Source organism: Carassius gibelio, chromosome B9 (assembly GCF_023724105.1).
Source record: "Carassius gibelio isolate Cgi1373 ecotype wild population from Czech Republic chromosome B9, carGib1.2-hapl.c, whole genome shotgun sequence".
Lineage (NCBI taxonomy): Eukaryota > Metazoa > Chordata > Actinopteri > Cypriniformes > Cyprinidae > Carassius > Carassius gibelio.
Window position 1 is genome coordinate 19,550,127 of NC_068404.1, and position 13,110 is coordinate 19,563,236.

Consider the following 13,110-nt stretch of genomic DNA (forward strand, 5'->3'; position numbering starts at 1 on the left):
CATGTCTTCATAAACTGACTGCTCAGCTGCTAATCTTCTATGTATATTTACCATGATAAAATCCTTTTGGAGAAAGCTATATTTGGACTTTGTCTCAACTAGTTCACTCGTAAGGGAAATGTGAAACTCTAAAAGCACCTCAATGACCGATATAAATTATATAAATGATAAATAAGGTCTAACATATATATGCCTATAATCTATTAATCTGTCTAATAATGTCTAAAATAATAATTACGTCTACTAAGCTTTAATGTATGAAATATAACATTAACAGACTATCCACATTTTAATAAAACAATAGGCCTATACCTCTAGAAGCACGGATGTGTGTCACTTTAAAGGAATGGTTCACCACAAAAAAACTGAATTGTCATAATTTACCCAGGTTTTTCTAAACCTACATAAAGTTCTTTCTTCTGTTGAACACAAAAGGAGATCATTTAAAGAATGAGGGAAACTAAACAGCTTCTGGCCCTCAGTAACTTCAGAGTAAAATCAAGAGTCACTGGGAACCAGAAACCTTTTGGTTACCCACATTCTTCAAAGTATCTTTTTTTATGTTTAACAGAAGAAAGTAATTATTACAGGTTTGTAACAAAAATGCAATCACATGCAAATGACACTTCTTATGAAACCGATTTCATTAGAATTGCGATAAGTATTATAAACAGTGCAAAATACGTATTTGTTGATTCAACTATGTGTTGGCCTTTGTAAAATATGGAGCAAATTAGGGGTGCTCCGATCACGATCGGCCGATCGTTATGCGCATCTCGTCAGTAAAGCCGGTTCTCTAGTCAGCCGTTAATTCCATCAGGTGCGTGATTTCACATCGAGCAGCTGTTACTACACAGAGCCATTTTTAATAGAGAAGATGCGCAAATCCACTTCATTTTCAGCGTTTTTTGGCGCATCTTCTCTATTAACAATGGCTCTGTGTAGTAACAGCTGCTCGATGTGAAATCACGCACCTGATGGAATTAACCGCTGATTAGAGAACCGGCTTTACTGACGAGATGCGCATTAACGATCGCCGATCGTGATCGGAGCACCCCTAGAGCAAATCGCATCATTTTACTTTTAAAGGGGGTCATAAGATGCGATTTAAAAAAATATATATATCGTTGGAGTGTTAGAAGCTCTTGGTACATAAAGAAGATCTGTAAAGTTGCAAAGACTAAAGTCTCAAAACCAAAGAGATATTCTTTATAAAAGTTAAGACTTGACCACGCCCCACTAAAACGGCTCATTTAAACATGCCCCCACATCTACGTCACTGTGTGGGAAGATTTTCAAAACGCCGGCAAAATGTTCACGCAAAGAAAGAAGGCATGCCTTTTATTCTCGCTTTTGCCGCCGGCGCCATTTAGTGGAGAAGCTGTGCGTTTCATTGTGAAAGTGAAACTACTTTGTTTGGCCTTCCAAAAGAGCACCATATCCGCTTCGTCATGCCTACAGCTGAACCATGCTAGTTGCTGAGGAAATATATCAACTTCGTGCTGTGGATCGCCGAATCGGCTTTCACTGTGGACAAAGTGGATTCTATCCCGGGGTCGTCGCATGTGGTTCGCCGAACCCGCCACCTGTTTCTTGTTATAGTCGCTGGCTGCCGCTCACTCAAGCCGCGGGCCGTTTCTTACTCAAGCTGCTGGCCATTTCTTACTCTTTTCAGCACACGTTACACAGAGCTGTCTGTTCATTTCATTTATTTTGATAATTTAGGCCATTTAAAACAGCACTTAAGCATTTGGGTTCTGCTCCATTGCAGATACATTTTACCATTTGGATGTAAAAAAGCGATTCCCCTATTCATAAATTAAATCTCTTTAAAATCAAGATTGTAAAAGTTCCCAATGTCCACTCCTGGTCACCATTTTATAACTTACACCTGTTATCAAAGAAAATGTATAGAACTGCAGCTCAAACTTAGACATAAACAAAAACAAAACTGTACATCAAAACAATTTATATATAATTATATATATATATATATATATATATATATATATATATATATATATTAGGGGTGTCACGATTTCGATTTTAAATCGAAATCGATCGAAATTAAGTCACAGTCTCGAACTTCGAATTAAAAAATGGAATCGTCGATGCTGCCACGCCCCCATGTTGTATGACGGCAAATCAATGACAAAAATAACCGAGCATTCAACTGATGCTGGCGCGCGCGCTATATGGCTTCCGCGAGAGGAAAACTGAATCGGATGCGAAGAAACGGGAGCCCGCGAGCTCATTTCAAACTCTCGCGCGCGCGTGACATGTACTCTGCGCGCAATACAAGCCCTCGCGCGCGCATGCTCATTCCCCACATCCTCGCGCTCGATCATCTCACCTCTGCTCGCGCGAACAATTTTATTTTTGTCAGTTGTGGGGTAGGGCTTGCTGTTTTAGTTGTTATCTCAAATGTCATTGGTTATTCCCCTTTTCCTAAAGTCAGTATTCGACGCCTGTTAGAAAATGAGTAATAATTCACTTGACTTGACCCATGACTTCATCAGTGGACCAGATACATGCGAGTAATCATTTCTTTTGCTTGTTTAATTTATTTTTGTCTTTAATGTAATTTAATGCATTGTTTATAGAGTAGATCTTTTGTAGATACTTGATTAACTGGAATTCTTCTGATTGCTAGTGATTGCAGTCTTGTAATAAGAGATACACATATTTTACAGACTGTAATGATGCACACACACACACACACACACACACACACATACTGTACATACATACATAATATATATATATATATATATATATATATATATATATATATATATATATATATATATATAAATCTAAATGAATGACAGTGCTATTTCATGCATACTGAGTTTTTTACACTGTTAAAGAGTTGGATTCCCATGCTAAACATGGACAAAGTTTCAAAAATTAAGTTGTACGTTTGAAGGAGTATTTCTGTTCCAAAAATACTCCTTCCGGTTTGTCACAAGTTTCGGAAAGTTTTTTTCGAGTATGGCTCTGTCTGACGTTAGATGGAGCGGAATTTCCTTATATGGGTGCTAAGGGCGCGTCTGCCGGAAGAGCGCGCGCTCCCGTATAGCAGAGCAGAGAGAGGCTGTGCACAGACAATCACTGATCAGAGCGAGAGCGTCGCGAAATGTCACAAAAGGAGTGTGTTTTTGGTTGCCAGGGCAAGACAACCCTGCACAGATTACCAAAAGAGAAACAGCATTAAGGGACCAGTGGATGGAGTTTATTTTTACAGAGCATCAACGGAGTTGTGCAAGTGTTTGTGTTTGTTCCCTGCATTTCGAAGATGCTTGTTTTACAAACAAGGCCCAGGTTGACGCTGGATTTGCACATCGTTTATTTCTTAAGGATAATGCAATCCCAACGAAAAAGGGTCGCGATCGTGTGTTGGAACCGCAGGCGGTGAGTAAAACTGCTTCAAATATCTCTGTGTTGTTAACTTAGCAATCAGCGCGTAAGCACATCAAGTAAACAACATGCGATGTTGTTATCAAACTGCACGAGTAAAACTGCTTCAAATATCTCTGTGTTGTTAACTTAGCTATCAGTGCGTAAGCACATCAAGTAAACAACATGCGATGTTGTTATCAAACTGCACTTTCCACATGTACAGCTTAAAAAAAAAAAAAAAAAAAAAAAGACGACAAAGTGGAACTTAGTCATTTTCCAAAACCGCTAAGCAAATATATACAGGTTCAGTACATACCACATAGAGAAGCCTTTGCTGATGCTGCTCTTGTTAAATTTCAGCCTCTGGATCTGTGTCACAGCTTCCAGACGCGCTCAACACAAAATCCTACTGGCGCTCGTGATTCTTTAGCTCCGCCCACACGTCACGCCTCTAGGCACTCGTGTTTTTCCGGGAAAAATCGGTACAGACTATCTTTCTCTTATGAATATAATAAAACTAAAGACTTTTTGGAGTTATGAAGGATGCAGTACTACTCTATAGGTACTCAAGATTAACAGGATATTGAGTGAAAACGAGCATTTCACCCCCCCTTTAATCTTTTAAATAGATACATCGTAATATTTGAAGGTTAGTTTAGTCATTTTTTATTGTTTTTGTTTGTTTTGTTATGAACTTGAATGTCATCTTTTGTGACTGCACTTACAAAAGAGAAACTGGATGGCAGTTTATTTTAAGTTTTCAATTGACTAAAGATATAAGTTATTGTTACATTATGTTGTTAATAAAAGTTTTAAATTTGACAGTGTAATGTGGTACATTGCAAACAAAGGTATTACAGATATTATATTACATAAAAGTCTAGTTTGAAAAATGACAATCTGTGCTTTAAAGAGAATAAATGTAAAAATCGAGAATCGAATCGAACCGTGACCTTAGAATCGAAAATGCAATCGAATCGAGGATTTGGAGAATCGTGACACCCCTAATATATATATATATATATATATATATATATATATATTATGCTGCCGACTTTATTTCAGTGTACGAATTAATTGTTAACATCAAGACTAGCAATATGAGCTAATAAAGTAAATAAAGCCAATGTTATGAAAACCAGTAACCAGTGCATCACTAATGTTCTTTCTTCTGCATTTTTGGATTCCTTAGCTCTACTTGTCTCAGTTCTTGAAACTGTGTTTCTTTAAATAAAAAGCTCTCTTATGGTCACCTATCAAGGTACACGGTTAGAATGGTACTTCTACAATGCTAAGCGCTTTAATGGTCCAGCTCTGATTACAGTGCTGATCTTGTGAACAGAGAAACATTGTTTGTCTCAGTGCTGCTTTACGTCTACATTTCTGTGCCAGTCAAGTCACCTTTGTGTCTTTTTACAGAGAGGCAGAGAGACAGAGGACAAGTGTTGTGCTCTCTAACTGTAAGTATGCATGTCATTCAGCAATAAAACCGCATGTGAAACTAATAAAAGGACAATATACAACACGGCCACTGACGTTAGTAGCTTTCATTTCAAATTCTACTTCTAGCAATACCACACTCTAGACAATACCACTTTATTTTTCTCCCAATGGCACAATCTAGAAAAAACTGTGATGAGCCACAGGGAGGAGAGGGAATGAGAATAAAAAAACGGTTGTTTTCATGCTCTGGTAAACTGCATCCTCTAGGAAGCAATGGCTTTAGGGATTTCTTTGAAATCCTGTCCTTTAGAAATTGTCCATCTGAGAGGAGATCCCACAGCTGGATCAGTAACAGAGACTGACACACATGATAAACACATCACAAATGCACACCGTCTCTCACTGAATCTCATTCTGACTTGTACAATCTGACCATGTATTGCATCTGTTTCAAACATAGATTGCCAACTGCCTTAAAATGAGCTTTTTGACTAAATATCACTGCCAGTGTAAATGCCACCTGAAGCAATGCAACTCCAGCAAACATTCAAAACAACCAAGCAACAACATGGCAACATTAAAAACCACTGCTACCACTTTTAACAAAGTAAAACTTGTACAAATTAGGGCTGGGTATTGATTCAGATGTCCCGATTCGATATAATTTCGATTCACAAGCTCACGATTTGATTCTAGATTTTCTTATATATATATTGATTACTTTCAGGGAATATTGTTTTAATACAAATGCTTATAAAAGAAAATTAAGAGCCACAGGCCTGTATTTTTTTACCTTTTTTACCAAATATACCCTTTTAAAATTATAATATTGCCATATAAAATGTTCTTAACAGATGAAGGCATAAAACAATTTCATACATACTATTCAAATTAAAAACCCTTTTATTTTCTGGCAAAAAAAAAAAAAGCTGCACAACCGAGGTTTACTGTTTGAATAAAAAAGAAAACAATTGTGATTATTCCTTTAAAAATAAAGATTTATTAAAATTTAACTTTAGTAGTAGCAGAGTCTTATATACAAATGTAATAAATATTAACCAATTCTAGTATATAAATAATACTAATATAAACTAATTTAGCATCACTGAAACATTGTTTTCTTTAGAAAATGTTCAAATCTAGGCTATAACTATACTATACTTTTTTATCTGTTAGTGGCCATCTCACACAACCCTATTATGTTTTTATATTATACCTATAAGACATAAAAAGTCACTGTGACTTGTATACAAGGTAGACAGTCTATTGTTGATGCTTTTACAAGGGCTTCCTCTTTTCCTTCATAATCATAGTCAGAGAAGAGGAAGAGCTTGTAGATTTATGGGCTGGTTGTCATATCTTCCGCCAGGAATGAATAATGCAAACTCCCATCCTGTGATTCTGATCAGAGGAGAGAGAGTATGCTAGAGAGAGAAAGAAAATTGAGACTATGTGTTTTTAAAATACTATCATAGTTTAATATGACTTCCTGAAGAGTGTGAACACTGGCACTTTGAACAATGCTCTTTTAGTTGAGCAATGAGACACTAGTTTAATCGTGTGATTTATGTGTGATTTTTTTTTTAAATGTATTATTTTTTTAGAAAGGGGACATCAATAATCAAGCCTTTCTCAACATTAACCATGAAGCTTTAATTAAACTGAGATTTTCTGGTATTTATAATAACATTCCTGTTCTTTTCTCTCTTTAGATAAATATTTCATAGTCAGATCTGAATTAGTTCCCTTGGAAACCATAAAATGCACCAAGGACAGACATTCTTATGTAAACACAGGAACCCATCAGGATTCCTCTATGATCCTTGTGGCTTAAAAACTGAACATGTTCCCTCTTCATAAAATGCTCTACCTCAGCACTACTTTGACAATAAATCCATTTCATAGAAATGCTGAAACATCTCTTGTTAGATGAGGTTAAATATTCAGGAGTCATAATCTGCCTGACATAGTCTTTTGACTGCATCTCAGGTAGGACTAGACAATTAATCAAAAAACAGTTGCCATAACAGCTATTTACTCCCGTGAATATCTAATTGTGAAAATCCCCATTAACAGTGTCTTGTCATGCAGCTCATTATGCAGGCCTTTGTCTTCTCAGGTGTAAATCACAATGATATTCATGATAGTTGACGCCTACTCACATAAGACTTTTACTAACAAAAAGTGTCTTAGATAATTTTAATCAATATATTGTTTTCTGTGAGTGAGTAAACAAGATGATTTTCACAAAATTTAGAAAGAAAAATTCTAGACGACAAGCTCCAGTTCTCAAAAATCCTGGGAACCAATGTTCTGTATGTGTTTTATTGCATTATTCAAGTGATTTAACATTTTTCGTTTTTCACTAACGACGCATAACATTTTCTTTCTCAAAAACACAATCATGTACATACATGCTGCTCACATATTATTATAGCCCAGTTTGTGCTGATTACAGTGAGATTAGACTTTAGCCATTTAGATGTTTCTAAGAAACTGAAAAGGCACAAATGTCAGGGCATGACAAAACTTATCCAGGCCCCAAAAATACCCTTAGACTCCAGGAGGTTAAACATTTTCAAATCCATTCAGCCGATCTCCAGGTCTGGTGGTAGCACTTTTAGCTTAGCTTAGCATAGCTTATTGTATCTGATTAGATCATTAGCATCTTGCTCAAAAATGACCAAAGAGTTTCTATATTTATTTAAAACTTGACTCTTCTGTAGTGTTTACCAAGACCAACGGAAAATTTAAAATTGCGATTTTCTAGGCTGAGGAACTTTGCTGCCGTACCATGTACCAAAATCGCAATTTTAAATTTTAAGTTGGTCTTGGTACACACTACAGAAGAGTGAAGTTTTAAATAGAAAAAATATAGAAACTCTTTGGTTATTTTTGAGCGAGATACTAACAGTCTAATCAGATACAATGATCTATGCTAAACTAAGCTAAAAGTGCTACTGCCAGACCCAGAGATCGACTGAATGGATTTGAAAATGGTAAAACTCATTTAACTCAAGGGGAGTTGGAAAATGAGCCTTTAAAAAAAAAAGTGGTATGTTCCTTAAACCTGCGGTAGGTAACTTTTGACGCTCTAGCGGTTAATAAACAGAACTGCTTGCGTCTTGCGCAAGAACATCGTAGCCGGAACTACTTCTCTCTGTTTATGTCTATGAAGAATCACAAAGGTACTGGGTTACTCCGCCGCGAAACCCACGAAGCAATCTAAAATAGTCCGAATATAAACACTTATTTTAGGTGCACCCTAGTGATTCAGGACAAGCTAAAAACACGGTTTGGAAAATGGATTCATGGTGTACTCGCTTATTATATAAATTTTTCTGCATTTTGAACACAAACAAAGTTCCAGACCGCAGCTCTGATTGGTTGTTTCTTACCGGGAGCGGATAGCTATCTGCAAATGGCAATAGGACCACTGGGAGGAGCCAGAGGAGCTTGATTTTTTTCACAGATTGTCTGTCTCATATTCTACTGTCAGGACATAATGACAGGTTTAACAAATATGTAAAAAATATATTTTTACAAAAGTTACCTTCTGCAGCTTTAAGTAGAAAGACCTACTTATAAAAATGGCCAAACAGTCACATACCAATGTAAAATAATAATAGCCTGATAAAACATCTGATCTGCCCTTATAATATTCTATCTAATCAGGCTCTACTGATGAAATATTTTTTTTGCAGAAAAAAAAAACATTCACAGATGTCCTTCACAAATTTAAGGGAGCTTGCTTTGTTGTGATTAGAGAATCCATCTGGAAAACTAAATATAAATACGATACCTTGCCAGAATGCCATTTACTGTATTATTAGCATCAGATGACTGGATCCATTGTAATGAGGTGACCACAAAAACGTAAGCATAGCTTACATTAATTAGTTAATTTCAAGCTGAATTAAATGAGAACTAACAGATTATTTACTGTTAATGTTTCTTTAGACTTATTAATATATAATGAAGGTTTAATACTGTCTGCTAAAAACTCCAGCCAATGTCTTCAGAGTCTGGATAATACTGGAGAAATAACATTTTATAACTATTACTTCAAAAAGAAGTCTTATGCTCTCCTCTGCACTCTAATATGTACAGATTATGATACCCTGGGGCTGCTCTTTGGTATTGTGTGACCCTACAGAAAAAAACTCCTTTGGTTCCACCTAAATCCCATGGAATGTGACAGAGCTGCTGGCCAGTAATTCGTCAACATGCCTCCTGTGTGCTGACCTTAGGTTGGACATCAAGTACTAATAAGATGCTGCTCTTTCTACAGATGCTGCTCATTACTGCAGAATTAAAGGGGTCATATGATGCGATTTCAAATTTTCCTCTCTGTGGAGTGTTACAAGCTGTTCGTAAATAGATAACATCCCTAAAGTTGCAAAGACTTAAAAGTTTCAAACCCAAATAGATATTCTTTATAAAAGTTTAGACTTATCCATATCCTGTTAAAATGCCTCGTTTAAACACGCCCCCACACATCTACATCACAATGTAGGAAGATTTTCATAAAGCCACCCAAATGTTCACACAAAGAAAAGTGGCATAACTTTTATTCTCGCTGTAGTATTGTTGTGGAGACAGACACTGTGTTTCATTGTGAAAGTGAAGCTACTTTGTTTGGTCTTCCAAATGAGCACACAACTAAAAGAAGTTTGCTTTATTTGAATGTAAGTGCCCTGCGAAGTGGACATCACATGGTATTCTGCCATGATTCCAGTTCCAAGCGAACATTTATGTTCCATTCAAGTGCACTAAGGTGTGCAAGATGTGAATTCTATTTATTTAACGAGGTATATTATGTCCCACTTACAACAAATAGCTCATTTGTAATGGGTCTTTACTGTTTTTGTCTTGTTATGATGGTGTTCTGACGGGGACATGCATCACAGTATAATAAGGGGGCAGCGTAACATTTCAATCACACCCTTGAGGTATGCACCCAATCACAATGCACTGAATAGCTGGCCAATTAGAGCACACCTCGCTTTTCAGACTGAGGAGCTTTGTAAAAATCTACGCATTTCAGAAAGGCGGGCCATAGTGGAGAAACAATAATGTACAGTATGTGGAAAATAATGTGTGTTTTTTAAGATGTGTAACACAATTACACCAAATAAGGTTGTTTTTAGCAACATCATACGACCCCTTTTATTCCCTCACATTAACTGGCAGGTAAACCATTCAAAAAATGTAATTTTCCATTTTAGATGGGCTATCCCTTTAAAACAATGATTACTGGCACTGCTGTTGAGGTTTAAATCAGCATTCAGTGTGGATTTAGGTGCTACCTCAGTTCCAGACTCTCTGTAGCGATGAAAATAGCAGCATTGTGCGTTGAGTGTTATAACACAGAGCCAGCTGTCAACACAGAGGTTTCATCTCAGATGACTCAGTCCCTCCAATCATGTCACTGTAGATCAGAGCATTTCAGCCTCTTTCTCGTTTCACATGCAACCTAGAACACAAACCTCATTTTGACAAATTAAGGCCCTGGTATTTCCATCCGATCGCATTTAGAGCATAGGTTAAAGGAATGATGGGACTGTTAATAATTTTTTTCAAACAGACAGTCAAGCTTGATTTACTACTACTTAGGTCAGAGGAGTAACACTGATGTAGGCCAGGCATCCAGAACACTCTGCTCAAGACAAATTATGTGGGTGGCATCCTATGACACGCAGCTGTGAATAAACACACAGAAAGTCATGAAACTGATATCAGAGGCTGAGGAGCTCTGCCAGCCATGTGTCGCTAGCCCTCCCTGGGTGGATAATGTGTAAAGGACCATATGGCAAACTGATGGCAACTCTCATTAAATAAATAAGCAACACCAAACTCCTCACCTATGACCTCCAATGCTACGTGAAAAAAAAAAAAACTACCAATCATTCTAAAGCATCTTTAATGTGATAATTTTTAAAATACAATATCTTGAATAATATTTGTAATTTTAAGTGGAAAAATAGTATTTATTCTAAACTCAATGTTTATTTTACTGGGATATATAAAAAAATGAATGAATGAATATAAAATGCAATGCATTTAGAAAAACAAACAAAGAATAAATAATAAAAAAAGATATATGAAAATTAAGCCAAACAAAAGATATTCTATACTGGGTAAACATTGAAACAGAATAAGGAGTGACAGGCAGCATGAGCAGTGCACAAGCTCCCACAGGGCAGAAACAATAAGTGAGAGGTGACATGCTGTTCAGCTTCGTAATACAACAGTGGGTTGCATTTCTAATGCCACTAAATATTAGAAAACATGAATATGGCTCCATGCCTACATTTTACTTGAGGTGCATGTCAACAGCCATATTTAAAAACAAAGTGGCCAAATAATTTTCTGTCAAAGCTGGATTAGAGAGCATAAAGAAAACCTTGTGATAACATACAAACCAGTGGGTGAAAACAAAATGTCAGAGAATGCAACCCACATTAATCTCATACATAGCCCCTTAGATCTGTTGCATATGGCATGGTGAGGATAGGTTGCTTGTTTTTCCAGTAAATATTTATTCAGCATCTCTCACAGCATGTAGGGCTCTATAAGATCAGCATGGAGATTTACTACAAATGTTTGCCAAATTGCAAATCAATAGAGAAAATACTTAACCCTGCCACTGTGACATTAAATGGCTCTGCTATTATACTATGTGAAAAATGCATGTGCTTAAACGGGCACAGAGCACACAGCAGTACAGGAAACTATCTTTTAGAAGTTAGAATAATAAAAGTGAAGAATAGAAAAAAAAACGACATAAAATGATGCTATTTTAAAAAAAGAAAAAAGGGCTCCACAAAAACTGGCACAGTGTTTGCAGCAGCACAGGAAACTTAAACACAGAATGATAAATATAACAACAGAATTGCAAAATCAATAATAAATCTAAATAATAACATGGATAAATAAAAGTGGATAGCTGAATGATTATAATTGAAGAAGATTAAGTGTTATGACTCAATTTGTCAGGAATGGTAGAAACATCTACTAAAGTGAAACGGATTCATGACTGTCATCAGTCTTAATAAAATGATGCTACACACCAGCTGAGCGAGACTTAGCAAGACCACACAGGTGTTACAAACAGAGTAATGTGTAAAACATTTAGCTCATACTTTCCATAAAAGTTGCATAGTGAGATATCTTTGGGGCCCTTGCTTTAAAAGCACTAGCATTTGTTGTTATGTAACATGGTTGCTAAACAACTGAGCAACATCTTTCAGTTTAATTCTTTTCAGACAATTGAATCTGAGGTCCACTGAGATGAATACATAAAGCAGGAGCTCGCTAATGGGATCCGATTAACACAGCGCTGAAGAGCACATCATCTGTCTTGCAGCATCTCCCGATCGTTCCCAGCGAGATAGTCAGGTGGGGGGGGGCATGTGTCATTAATGTGGTAACAGCAGCAGAGAGAAATGAGTTTACAGCATCTCAGGGGAGGGACTCTATGACAACACTCGCACGGCAGCAAAACACAGCTGTCAGTCTTGTTTAAAAGAGATAAATACAGTTCTTTTCACACAGAAAGGGATAGTCCCAAAATGATGTTCCTCATGTTGTTCCAAACCTGTATGACTTCCTTTCTTCGGTGTAACAAAATCTTGAACGTTTTCATTTTTGAAACAATGATCTAACCAAAGTGACTCCCATTTTCACAAGCCATTTGAAGCCAGTGTCAATTAATTAATATTGGTCAGAGCTATGTGTTTTGTCATAATCGGTCTCCATTCCTCGTTATAGCTACTTTGCCATACCGTCCAGCAGGTTTCTAGACCATTAACAGCTTTTAAATGCATAAATGAGCTTATTAAACATGAAAGACACTTCATTATAATGCGAAAACCATGCATGTGCGTCACTGCTGTGATTCTAACATGTATGACTCAAAATCATGTAGGGCTGATTTTAGCAAACAAGACTGCTGCCAGACTCCCAAGCCTAATTGCTTCGTTCTTCTGACATTATGAAGCAGCTGTCTTCTGGCAACACAGCAATACATGCTAACAACACAACTACAGGCATTTCTCCCCTCTGGCACTAAACTGCTTATTTCTCTTTGGCTTTTATGAGAGATTTGTACAAAAGGTGAGGAGCGACCATAAACAAAGGCAGGCTTTCAGCCACACCGGCACCCAAATTCTATCCCAAATATCCCAAATTCTGTTTTATTATTTCCCAAATTCATTTTTTTCCATTTTAATTTTTCTAGACACTGTATTAATGGTTAAATTT

At 36.7% G+C, this 13,110-nt stretch overlaps 1 protein-coding gene across 14 annotated transcripts in view; it reads right to left on the reverse strand.

Annotated features, from left to right (window-relative positions):
- The window catches only part of caska (calcium/calmodulin-dependent serine protein kinase a), a 158,087-nt gene that overhangs the window by 98,143 nt on the left and 46,834 nt on the right, over positions 1-13,110 (reverse strand). The window lies entirely within an intron of this gene.